Below are 13992 nucleotides of genomic sequence, written 5' to 3' on the forward strand. Positions count from 1 at the left end.
GAAAGTAAAGCTTGAGAATTCGACACAGAGGGAGAATCAAAATCATCAAGGTTAGATATAGGGTCAATAAAAGGCTCAATAGGCCTTGTACTCACACTCTTCAAACACCTAACCCTATCCCTCTCTAACTTCCTCAAATAAGAAGTTAGTCTTCCATTCTTCTGCATTTAACCCTTCACATTCATGACAGGTATTAGTAGAAGAACATTCAAACCCCCTACATTTACGACATACAGTGTGTGAGGATCAACTGAAGCCTTCGGTATCCTCACCCTGCAGCTTACATTCACACACATTCTCACACTCACATTTGAGTCAGACATAGAGAAAAATCAAAAAGCAAGTCCAAATTCAGTCCACAGTAGCTCATGCCAAAAACCACGATCCAGATAAGTCACCAAAAAGCCGAGAAACGATGATCAAAAGGTTGAAATAAGAATCTAAGTCAGGAGGTAATAACAACAATGTTGATACCACCGGCGACAGAGAAAATATGATAGAAAACAGTAATGGTTCCTAGTCCTGCCGCCCAGGGCAGGCCGGTAGATCACCTGACCTACCTGTCGAGTGCAAGTGGCTTGCGAAATTTGAATTTCTGTCGGGGACGACGGAGTCTTAGCTAAGTATATATCTGACAGGTAAGTTGATTGTATGAAACAAATTTTTTCGTCCGAATGTCGTAATGTTTGCACCATTTTAAATTAGCTGTCACATAAAGTTTTATATATGGAAATGTGTGCAATTTCATGTAGAATACAACTAAATACAACTCATGGTTGTAGCTTTTATCAGTTTTGAAATATTTTCATATAAATAACGATAAGTGCCAAAATTTCAACCTTCGGTCAACTTTGACTCGACCGAAATGGTAAAAAACGCAATTGTAAGCTGAAACTCTTACATTCTAGTAATATTCAATCATTTACCTTTATTTTGCCACAGATTGGAAGTCTCTAGCACAATATTTCGATTTATGGTGAATTTATGAAATAAACTTTTTCCTTAAAAATCATAAATTTTTTAGTCTAATTTTCGTAATGTTTGCACCATTTTAAATTAGCTGTTACATAAAGTTTTATATATGAAAATGTGTGCAATTTCATGTAGAATACAACAAAAAATAATTGAAGGTTGTAGCTTTTCTCATTTTTGAAATATTTGCATATAAATCACGATAAATAGAAAAAAACCATGTTCGGTCAACTTTGACTCTACCGAAATGGTCAAAAAACGCAATTGTAAGCTAAAACACTTACAGTCTAGTAATATTCAGTCATTTATCTTCATTTTGAAACAAATTCGAAGTCTCTACCACAATATTTAGATTTATGGTGAATTTTTGAAAAAAGCTTTTTCCTTCCCTTTGCGCGGGCGGATTCTCTGCCGCAAATCTCCGAAATGCGTACGTCCCATTCTCATAATATTTGCTCCATTTCATATTAGGCATTTCATAGAGTTTTATATCTGAAAATGTGCGCAATTTTATGTAGAATACAACAAAAAATAATTGAAGGTTGTAGCTTTTCTCATTTTTGAAATATTTGCATATAAAAAATATATTAAAAAAATTCTACATTCGGTCAACTTTTACCTCGTCCAAAATGGCCGAAAACTGCAATTGTAAGCTAAAACTCTTACAGTATAGTAATATTCAATCATTTAAATTTATTTTGAAAAAAAATTGAAAGTCTCTAGAACAATATTTAGATTTATGGTGAATTTTTGAAAAAAATTTTTTTACGTCCGCTCGTTACGAATTCAGGCATCATTTTATGATAATATTTTCTCTGTGTTGCTTTGATCCTTTTACAATGTGTTATATACCAAAATAATCGCAATTTAGTGTACAATACAACGAAAAGAATTAACTCGTTAGCTTTAACCGTTTTGCTCACAGCGTGATTTGAACACAATTATTATAGCTAGTATATGAAATTATTTTTCGCGCTATCATATATCGCATTATTTATATATGATAATGATATTTTTTTTCATTTCTGATGGTTGCATACTAAACTTCAGGCAATGAAAAAAAAGGAGCCAAAAATGAACTCTTAATCTTGAAAACTAAGCGCGCTGTGATTTAAAAAAAAAAAAAACCTTTTTTCCGCTTCGGCGCTCGCTCCGAGACCCCCCCGGCATACGGGAGACGATTTTTATTATACCCCTTCGGCGTTAAAGGGTTAAGGAGCTTTAAGCAAAACTTTCGAAAGTGTGATGGCAGGCAAGTTAGCTCTGCACATGGCTAGATCTTCATTAATGTCTGATTAATTGGAAATATGCCATTATTTTCATAATTTAGGAGAAAACACTTATACATATTTTGAAAGGAGCGTTAACCTCTTCATTACCGAAAGTTTGTTTGGAGGTAGGTGGGTACCACCATTCAAGTCTACTACACCGCACCGGGTGCATAAAGGTGGTACGCATAGTACCACCAAAACTCCTCTTTTCAGATAGGGACTTCCAATCATTCTGTAATTTCGGTTTGAAGAGTTTGGAGCAAAATAAACAGTATGACACGATGCCAGACGATATGATGAACAAAAAATATTATTATTGCTTATAGTAGTGTGTAGGTGACAAATGAACTGCGTCTCAACAAAAAATCACAAAACCAGACAAGCGTAAACATGTAATAACTTCTACCCAAGTAAAAAACCAGTTGTATCATCATTTACTGTATTTATTTATTTATTCACATTACATTTTACAAATAAAAGATATGAACACCAGATAAATGAAGGTAGAAATAAAGCCTTATAGTAACTTTATATATATAAAAAAACCAAACCAGAGAAAAAGCAAAAAAGCGATTTTTTCTGAGGACAAGAAACTTGAAAAATTAGTTTAGATACCCCTGATACCCCAAAAGTTGTTTTCTGTGATGAAACTAATCTTAGAAAACGTAGAAAATGACATTGACCAATTTTTGAAAGATATACTATAAAATTTGCAATTTCCATATTTATTGGCGGGGCTTTCGCTTTAGTTTTTGCTCTTTATTTTTGTTATTACGTGCTTATTTACGGTTCTATTTTGATAATACTTTATGTGCATGTTCCAGGTGCGATATACCAACATTCTGTAAGACCGCATTTCTATTCAAGACCGTAGTTTTCTCACCGACCACCAGTGTCCCTTGTACAAGGGACACTGAGTTTCACATTTTTTTTCATAAAATCATTTATTTTCCCTGTAGGATGATAAAACTAACAGAGAATATGCGTTATTATAGTGCTAATAATACCTGATAATTTCATTAGCCTGTCTTGATTAGTGTATTTTTGGCAAATATTTTTACGATCGGCACCCCTCCAAACTTGTCACTACCGAGAGATTCAGTTCGGCAGCAAACGCAATGTTTACATTCTGCTCACCCACCCGGTAAAGAAGGGGTTAAGGTGTCTGTGCGTTGTTTGCAGTGGGTCACAACTCTGACTGATGTGCATGTTGATGGATTCAAGTGCTTTTTTTGTAAGTGGTTGTGGCTCGGAGGAGTGACGAGCTGTGTTGCAGCCCGAGCGTTTACCTTGTAGGTGAGCCTTTGGTAAAAAGTGGCGTTTCCTTCACGAGGGGTCCGGCCCTTGCCTAAGTAACATGGCCTGCTAGGTTAGCTTAGGTTAGTTTATAATAGGTTTCCTTAGCCATAGCCGATCCCGTCTTAATCTTTAGGAGCTGTGCTAAAAAAAAAAAAAAAAAAACATGCAGCACCCCAGACTAGACAAACTTTGAGGTCCGCATCAAAGTAAATCCCATAGGGGGTATTGCTATCAATGCACCTCATGCGGTGCACTGTAGGCATTACTTAAGGTTCTTTGCAGCGTGTCTTCAGCCCCTAGCTGCAGCCACTTTCGTTCCTTTTACTGTAGCTCCTTTCGTATTCTCTTGATCTTACTTTCCACCCTCTCCTAACACTTGATTAATAGTGTAACTGTGAGGTTTTCTTCCTGTTACACCTTTTATACCTTTTGCTGTCAATTTCAGTTTCAGCACTAAATGGCTTTAGTTGCCCCAGTGCTTGGCATTATGGCTAAAACCTATACCTAAATCTCATAAATGGAAAGTGGGAGATATGCAAATGCACATGATGTAAGAAAACTAAATTCTACATAATTCTCCCTATCCTCCATGAGAAATTGAAAATGACTATTCACAACCCCTTGTGTGGCCTCTTTTACAAGGCAGTCATAGATTATACCAAGTTATACAGGTTTTTTCTAATAATTTTATTTTATTTTTGTAAAATTATAATTATAACTCGCACAATAAGGATGATAACTAAAATCAGTAACAAATTCAGTGTTTTTTTTTTTTTTTTTTTTTTTTTTTTTTTTTTTTTTTTTAAGAGATTTTCTGAGGCATGCTTTTTCTAATATTGCTTGTTTGTTCATGTTTTTTTCTAACATTTCTTCGCACTTTTCTTTGCAAAATACAATTATAGCTGACATACTATCATAAAAAAATAGAACTATAACCAATAGCAATCCCAGGGTGTTTTATGTGCACATAAGTATAAAGATGTTATGGAAGAAAGAGGAGCATGACACTCCCCCTTGGAGTCCAGAACACAACTAACCTCATGAGATGCCTATTAATCCTCTTACGCCGAAGCGGTAAAAAAAAAAAAAATTGTCTCCCGTGTGCCGGAGGTGTTTCAGAGTGAGTGCGGAAGCGGAAAAAATATTTTTTTCAAAAAATCACAGCGCGCTTAGTTTTCAAGTTTAAGAGTTCATTTTTGGCTCCTTTTTATGTCATTGGCTGAAGTTTAGTATGCAACCATCAGGAATGGAAAAAATTATCATTATCATATATAAATAATGCGATATATGATAGCGCAAAAACTAAATTTCATATATAATTGTATTCAAATCGCGCTGTGCGCAAAACGGTTAAAGGTAACAAGTTTTTTTTTCGTTGTAATGTACACTAAATTGCGATCATTTTGGTATATAACACATTGTAAAACGATAAAAGCAACACAGAGAAAATATTATCACAAAATAATGCATGAATTCGTAACGCGCGGACGTAAACAAATATTTTTTCAAAAATTCACCATAAATCTAAATATTGTCCTAGAGACTTCCAATTTCTTTCAAAATGAAGACAAATGATTGAATATTACTATACTGTAAGAGTATTAGCTTACAATTGCAGTTTTCGACCATATCTGACGAGTTAAATTTGACCAAATGTCGAATTTTTTATATATATATTTATATGCAATTATTTCGGAAATAAGAAAAGCTACAACCTTCAAATATTTTTCGTTTTATTCTACATGAAATTGCGCACATTTTCATATATAAAACTCTATGAAATGCCTAATATGAAACGGAGCAAATATTCTGAGAATGGGACGTACGCATTTCGGAGATTTGTGGCAGAGAATCCGCGCGCGGAGGGAAGGAAAGATTTTTTTTTAAATTCACCATAAATCTAAATATTTTGCTAGAGACTTCGAATTTGTTTCAAGATGAAGATAAATGACTGAATATTACTAGACTGTGTGAGTTTTAGCTTACAATTGCGTTTTTCGACCATTTCGGTAGGGTCAAAGTTGACCGAACGTGGTTTTTTTCTATTTATCGTGATTTATATGCAAATATTTCAAAAATGAGAAAAGCTACAACCTTCAATTATTTTTTTGTTGTATTCTACATGAAATTGCGCACATTTTCATATATAAAACTTTATGTAATGGCTAATTTAAAATGGTGCAAACATTACCACAATCGGACGTATGATTTTTTCGGAAGAGTTACCGCGCAGACGTAAAGAAAATGTTATTTTTTTTCATAAATTCACCATAAATCAAAATATTGTGCTAGAGACTTCCAATTAGTTGCAAAATTAAGGTAAATAATTGAATATTACTAAAATATAAGAGTTTTAGCTTACAATTGCGTTTTTCGACCATTTCGGTAGAGTCAAAGTTGACCGAAGGTTGAAATTTTGGCAATTATCGTTATTTATATGAAAATATCTCAAAACTGATAAAAGCTACAATCATGAGTATTTTATTGTTGTATTCTACATAAAAATGCGCACATTTTCATATATAATACTTCATGTAACGGCTAATTTACAATGGTACAAAAATTATGTCAAAGTGACGAAATAATTTGCGAGATGTGTCACAGATACTTTTTAGTGCGGCAAGAAAGAAATTCGCGCTTGCTCGCCCGCATAACAATTGTAAACAAAACAACACCTTGATCCGTGAACTCCCAGCATCCCCCAAGGCGCGTGATTCAAAGTTTTAGGCTGGTAGGCCTATAAGTATTTTTCCGCGAATTTAAAAAAAAAACTTTTGTAAGTCGACGTAAAATACGTCCAGTCGGCACACGGGAGACAAAAAATGTCGACATAAAATACGTCCAGTCGGCGTAAGAGGGTTAAGCTAAAGGGAACTTAGAGTTCAGTTGCCAAGAGTCATTTATAGCCCACTGAAGTAATGGAAACTCTACTGCTCAATCTAACCAAATCTTATGGTGCTTAATATTGAGGCTCGCGAGGAGTGAATCTGCCCCACCACTCAACTCAAAACCTGTTATTGCTACTCATATGATGGTATCGGTCCATTAAGGGTTAAACATATGGTTCCCTAATGAATTGTGCATGCTCAGAACCATTCCATAACAACAAAACCCCACTTTCCCAAAGGGTCCCTAACCATGTTGGGTAGATATGAGGTTAATAATACTTGACAGACAATAAACAACACCAAATCCTTCATCAGCAAGGTACTAGTCCATGCAGAGCTAGCTTAGAAATACCCACTCTTTCGTCCCATCATATCTCAGACTGAACCTTGTTGTATACAGTGTTTTTTAATCTTTAAGACTATTTTTCATGGTTATAGGCCTAGGGTTATATGGATAAATAAATCGCAAGCATTCTAGTAGGAACCCTAAAGATGGTAAAGCTGAAGATGACTACAACAAAAGATTGCAAATACCATAACAATAAACAAAAGACAAAATAATAAAGAAAGGCACTAAATATTCCATTCAGTAACTAGGTTGGGGGAACCAGGATGCAGTACGTCTGCAGTTTTACCTTAAGAACGCCTAGGATCCTTGTAGATATAGTGTGAAATAAATACAAAATGTTAGTTGGGATGCACTGAATTTTTATTTTTCAATTATATTACTTTAATAGGCTAAGTAAAGTGCAAGGTTAGGTTAAGTTTTTGGGGTTACCCAATTATTGTTTAAGCATATGACTGTTGACTAACACAATTCCCTTGAACTTAATTGTTTGATGGAGAGAAAAATTACTTTATTCTTCTTGAAAAATTTTGCCATAGTGTTAGAGGCTTTTATATTAATACCACTGTAGGCTAATGCAGACTGAAGTATGTATTATTTATTCTAACCAAAAACCAGTAAAAAATAGTTATTTAACAATGTTTTAGTAGGTATGTTTTTACACGTGTCTTAAGGAAGTCTGATGGTTATAGCCCTGTGAGGTGTATCCCATATACATGTATGTATAGCAAAGTACATGAGTTTTGTTAATTAATTTATTGATGCTTGTGGTTTCAGAGGCAGCTGGTGATGCAGCAAAAGCACCTGAATTAGGTGCCAAGTGTGATGCTAATTTGGTGTAAGGGAGAGCACTCTTCTTAGGGAGATTTGCAGAAGCCAAGAAAAGTATTTATTGAAGGAAAAGAAAAAGCTAGTAAGTAATTTGATATATTGCTGAAACATCTTGGCTGTGGCATAATCTGTTAGAATATCCATTTCGAGATAAAAAGCAAAAGTGTTGTTGGAATCTCATGAAAGTGGTGAATTAATCCTATTTCCAAGTGTTTGAGGTGCTCTAACCTCAAAATGCAGCCCAAGTTTGACCATTGAAATAAAGAAAAAAAAACAAGCACAAACATGCAAACAAGGTGGCAACACTGATGAGCTGATGAGTGTTGAAGTAACAGGACTTCAGTTGGTACCTTATATTGGTTGTAGTTTATTTGCTTAATTTACTGAAAATTTATAAGTTTCATTTTTTATATAAGTAACTTGGCTAACAATTTCTTGCCTCAGCAGCTTGAAAATTTTAAAAAATTTGTGGGTAATTGGGTATGATTCAAGTTTCTGATATTTTGCTGTAGTAGTGAATTCACTGTCAAATTGTTTAACTACTTGCTGTGTAGTTTACTGTCCTACCACCCTTACAGGTTGATATAATTTTGTAAAAATTGCTTTTTGTTGCCGAACTAATACTTGCGTTCGAGACATGTTACAAGTAACGTAATAATGTAAATATATTCTTCGAAAGTTGCTACCAAACTGATTTGAGCGAAGTTGGTTGGTATAGGTCAACTTTCCTTTTCTGAGTAGTGTAGAAATTTAAATTTTGCTTTCATTACGGTACCTAGTTTACTGATTAATGTAACAAATTTAGAAATTGTGTTCGAACCAATATTTGTTCCTACGTGATGTACAAACCCTTGGACCTTTACGTAAGGAATTACTTTCAGCGTAGGCTGGAATTATGTCCGTTAAATTCTTGAACAAGTTGGTTAGGCAGTAACTACCATCTGGTAGGTGGGTAGGCCCACCTGCCTGGATGTAAACACTCCACTTTGCTTTCGGCCATCTTCCCATGAAGACACAAGTTTGTGAGCTCTTGCTGACTAGCCGTTAATACAGTTTTCCTGGTGGGATCTCTAATTTACTATTTTGTTCATGAAACTTACCTGTCAGATATATATATAGCTGTATTTTCTGAAGTCCGACAGAATTTCAAAAACTTCCGGCACACACAGTGGTCGGCCAGGTGGTTAGTACCCATTCCCGCCGCTGGGAGGCGGGTATCAGGAACCATTCCCATTTTCTATTCATATTTTTTCTGTCGCTGGTGTTGTAAACATCTGTTTGCAGCACCTCCGTCTGGATTTTGGAAACTTTAGCTACTTGAGTATCCCTTTTTGGTTTTTTTGGTTATCTGACTTTGGATCGGTGGCTAGGCACACGTTATTTCTGGATTTAATTGATTTTGGCTTTGATTTCTCTTTGAATTAAGATGTCTGGGACTAGTTCCGCTAGCGCCAGGTTTTGCTCTAGGAGTGAGTGTAGAGGTAGGCTAGTGAAAGCTTCAGTAGACCCACATACATTGTGTAAAAGTTGCAGGGAGCTTGATTGTGTGTATGAGGACCGCTGCAAGGAGTGTGCATGTCTTTCAGATTCTGAGTGGAAGGCGTATGAGACCTATCTTAGAAAGCTTGAACGTGATAGGTTAAGGAGGTCTTCCTCCAGGAGTGTTTCAGGTAAACAGGAAGTTAATGTTTCTCCTATTAACCCTCCTTCTGTAGTTGCTACTCCTAACCCTTTAGTGTTGCCTTCGGGCCCTGAAACAGTGTCTGTAGAGGGTAATGCCCTTTCTCTGATATTGGAATAGATTCGTAAATTAGAATCGAAAGTGCTTGCTTTAGAGAGCAAAAGTGAAGTGGCTAAGTGCAGTGACAGTGCCCCTTGTGTAGTGGAGGGTGCGTCAGATCGGCCTCATTTTGCCTCTAGGCCGGGACCTCTGCTGGACTCCCAGGAACACAGGGAGAGAGCATGTCGAAAGCTGAAGGAGGGTTACGAGGAACCCCCACCGATCTGACGTGCCTTCGGCAGACCTTAAGATACTCCCAGGCTGCCAAAGTGCGTGCACATGCACGAATCCTGAAGGATTGCTTCTCATCCTCCGAAGCATCCTCCCCGCGCAGGGGTTGGAGCTTTCGGAAGGACTCGTGCCCTCTAAATAGAAGCTTTATAGAAGAGGACGCTTCACGTCCTCTCTCTTTCTCTCGTCATGCGTTGCAGTGAGAAGTATGCATGCATGCGTCATGCATGCATACTTCTCACTGCAACGCATGACGAGAGAAAGAGAGAGGACGCTTCATGTCCTCTCTCTTTCTCTCGTCATGCGTTGCAGTGAGAAGTAAGAAGGCGAACGTCGCCTGAACACGTGTACGTCTTTCCACCAAGAAATAGGAAAAAGAAGTCGTAGTAGCAGGACGCTTTTGAGCGCGGACGTTTGAGCTTTGTTACCGTGAGAATAAGAAGGCATTCCCTCGCCCCTCGTATTCTCACACGATCAACCCTGCTCCTGAGACTGCTTCGTGCAGTTGGATTTCTCTCCGAGATGTCTCTCGCTCTTCCCTGAAGGCAGTTTCTCTCGCTTGTTTTGATGCCTGTCAGGAGTGTGACGCTTTTCTGCACGCTTCTTTTGACGCTCGGCTTGAATGGGACGCTCGGATGGATGCCAGGCGCGCGCCAGTGGACGCCGAGAGCGCGCCAGCGCACGCCAGGAGCGCGCCAGCGCATGCCAGGAGCGCGCCAGCGCACACCAGGTGTGTCGCCTGGCTGAATGTTTCTGTTGAACTCTTCAAGCTCTTGTTTCAGATTTGGGCCTAAAGATTTTTTACCTCACCTGCAAAGAATGTGAAGTAAGCAGTGCTTCGGAGGAAGCTTAAAGTGAACAGGCAACTTCGTCTTCGAAACCCAGCAAGACCACGGGTTTCGTGAATTCAAGAGGTCTCTGTCAATTAATATTGCTTTTCGCAAAGTCCAGGATTGGATGGAGTTAGGAAAGCTCAAGGGAAGATCTCTTTTGCTCTATCGCAGTCAAGACTTTGCAGTAAGGCAGCTACGGGGTATGTAAAAGCTCGACGTCCTGCACGTCATGACGCTCGACAACGTTCAGTAGGATTCTTGCAAAGGCACTCATCAAGAGGACGCTCTTCAGGAAAGCGCAAGACAGGACTTCCTTTGCCATACTGCCAATAAATTTAAGCGTTAGCAGGCATTCGTTGTGATACGGGAGAGGAAGCTGGTTGGAGAGTTCCTTCCTCTTCCCAGGATAATTTTGCAAGCTTTTTAGTCCATCTGAAAGGGCTTTTCAGATGATAGATTTTGTTAGTTCCTAGTTCGGGACTACGCTGCCGAAGTTGAACATCGGGGTCCTACCTGCCGTAAGCCCAGTCACTTAACAGGATTCTTGCCCCTTCCTCGGTTGATACGGGAATCGGAAAAATAATATGCTAGACTTCCTGGATTACGTTTTGTCAATTCAGTGACTTTCCCTCATTGACAATATACTATCATTTAGTCAAGTAAGTGAGTATTCCCTCATTGACAAAATAACTCTTTGTCCCATAAATGGGTTAGTTCTCATTGACAAACATCTCAATAACTTTATATTGCGTAAGAGATAAGCTATTATTGACAAGATTCGGAAGAGCTCTCATTCATCAATCGCAGACTCCCGTACAAAGACAATAGACTTGTAGGACTACGTCAATGAACGCTTATGTCCAATACATAAGAAGCTGAGCTGTCCGCTTCGATTCTCTACGATTTGTTCATGAAACTTGCCTGTCAGATATATATGTAGCTATATTTCCGAATTCAGCTATAGATATGTCTGCCAGGTAGGTATGAACAATTTTTATTGTATCATAACAATATCATATTTTGCCTTGCGTTATTTTACTACTGGTTGGTTCAAGTCATATACGCATGCTGTAGTTACATCGACGGATGGCAACCGAGAGGTCTATTATTTTAAGGGCATTTAATCGGTACTCCCTGCAGCCTTCCAGGAGTTTCCGATTTATCTTTTACCGTTTTATGGTAGTGTTATGACGACACAAACGCAGCTCTATATTTAGCGTTTTCTGTTTCGCTTAAATATACCAGCTTGAGAGTCTCTTTCTGCTAAAAAATAACAGACCTATTCCTTCGTAGAATAGAGTAGCTGGCAACCCAGGCATAAGAGTAAGAGACAACGAACGTAAGCTGCTGACACTGTACTCCAACCGAGCCAGTACCAGCTAGTTCGCTGTCATACGCGGTTGGTTAAGTCTCTCCTGCGGGATTGACTGACTAACCGTATCTCTGCGTGGGCGGTTACGTCTCTCTCTCTTGCAGGATTGACTGACTAACTGTATCTCTGCCCTACAATCACGGACTCTAGCCTAAGATTGAGGGGATTTCTAACTGCATGAATAAACATTGCCTTCGTTTTTGCGTAAATATGTTTTCAACAGAGATATCTCTTTCTTCTTTCGGTGCTCGTTACCACACTGTAATAGGACTACGAGTCTACCGCGACATTGCACTATTATATGCTCTCCTGCTTAGGTAAAGCGCAGCCTTATTAGGGAAGTAAGCATGCTCGGTGAGGGAATGGATGAGCCTGCTGGGGACCATTTCCTTCCTGAAGAAGTTTGTTTCCCTGAATAGACTGCAATTCAGACCTCTACAGTTTTTTCCTAAGGGAAAACTGAAATATTATCCAAGATCTAGAAATGATTCTGAACATCTCTTAGTGCTTCAAGTATCACCTGAGGTGATAGCGAGAAGGTGCCAGGCATCTGGAGAGGGTTTCAGATGTCCTGGCACATAATCTGAAAGAATTGGAAGCAATTCGGTCGTCCCTCCAGTCCTCGAAGAACGAGTTTTTGGAACCAGTGGTCCAGATCAACTCGGACAATTCCACAGCTCTCTCATATCTTAGGAAGTATCATCGGTCCCTGTTCGAGTTTACGAGAAAGAGCCTATTATGACAACAGGCATAGAACGTAACGATCCTCAAGAGGTTCATTACAGGATTGCAAAAAGTCCGTACGAATCTTCTCGATCGACGGCAGCAACTACTGACTTCCGAGTGGAATCTTTGATTAGAAGTATGTTGAGAGTTGTGGAGACTTTAGGGACGTCCTTTCATACATATCTTTTGCTAGTGAGGACGAAGAGGCTTCATCTCCTTTGCTCCCTTATTCTCGATCCGGGTGGGAGCTGGATAGCATTACACGCCATCCTATGGTATTGAACGGGGATGGATGTTTAGTCTCTTTTTCCCCTTTTTTCAAACTCTTAGGAAATGTAATAAGATGATTTATGACGTCACAGGGAGCGACAATGACGCTGATCGCCCCATGTTGGCCTTCAAGATCCTGGATTCAGAGAGGTCACGTCCTTCCTAGTTCACTTTCCAAGGACCTTTTCCGAGAGAGTCTGTCTACTCTAACAGCCTCACTTCGAAAGGTACCTATAAACCTCTCCGCTTTGAGTCTGACTACGTTCAGACTATCGAGATGTTGACAGGAATAAGATTACCGTCTTCCCTTTCCGTCTGAAGAATGGGATAAGCTGGCAGTCACAACTATTAAAGAATACGCAAATATGTTGTTGACGGCCTTTGGGCTCAGAGATTTGCATCTGTCAAACAACAAAGCCCTTCACGATCTTTGAGGTCTGTGGAATCTCGAAACTCTCTCACCATCTACTTTTAGTCTCCCCTGTTTTCTCGGAGTCAGGCACTCGTGCGAGATCAGGCGACATTTAGTAGCCCTGAGTTTCTTGTTGATGAAGTTGGTTGCGTTGATACACCCCCGATGATCGTGTAACATGAGACCAGGTTGGACTGTCAGGCATTCGTCCTTCGGGACTGAATCGCCTTTTTGCTCCGCGCTCCTTTCTCCTGGCACTAGAAGCTCGAGTCAGGAGTTGCTCATGAGTTGATTCGCTGACAACGTTGGGTTGCGTTGATACACCCCCGAAGTTTGCTTAGCTTGTATCACCCTGGCAGTCCAGACACTCATCCTTCAGCGAAGAATAGTGCCTTATAGTCTTCAGGGTACAGCCTTGCTGTCCTTGATTCGTCTGACTGGTCACCTGGTCGGTCACCTGACTTTAGTACAGACGGACTGACTGTGCATGTCCAGATCGAAGCTTTCAAAATGGAACTTAGACTTAGTCTGAAGTTCTTGATGTCAAAGCATTTCGAACCTCTCCTTTCTGTTAACTTATCGCACGTGACCAGTAAGGCCTATTTTCTAACAACTCTAGATACGACAAAGAGGGTTAGTGAGGTTTTAAGCCATCGTCAGACATATTGGCTTTAGAGAACACAATGCGGTGTGTTCTCTAAACCTTCCGTTGTGGCCTAAGAATGGAAACCCGTCTAGTCCTTGGGCCAGGAGCTTGGAAT

At 39.0% G+C, this 13992-nt stretch overlaps 1 protein-coding gene across 3 annotated transcripts in view; it reads left to right on the plus strand.

The window, feature by feature from the left end:
• Positions 1-13992, plus strand: part of LOC135205534 (protein SGT1 homolog) — a 150821-nt gene that overhangs the window by 36258 nt on the left and 100571 nt on the right. For all 3 annotated transcript variants that reach the window (XM_064236287.1, XM_064236286.1, XM_064236288.1), the window contains exon 2: positions 7554-7689. The gene's annotated coding sequence lies outside the window, so the exon portion shown is untranslated. The remainder of the gene's footprint in view (positions 1-7553; positions 7690-13992) is intronic.

Source organism: Macrobrachium nipponense, chromosome 24 (assembly GCF_015104395.2).
Source record: "Macrobrachium nipponense isolate FS-2020 chromosome 24, ASM1510439v2, whole genome shotgun sequence".
In the NCBI taxonomy this organism is placed as follows: domain Eukaryota; kingdom Metazoa; phylum Arthropoda; class Malacostraca; order Decapoda; family Palaemonidae; genus Macrobrachium; species Macrobrachium nipponense.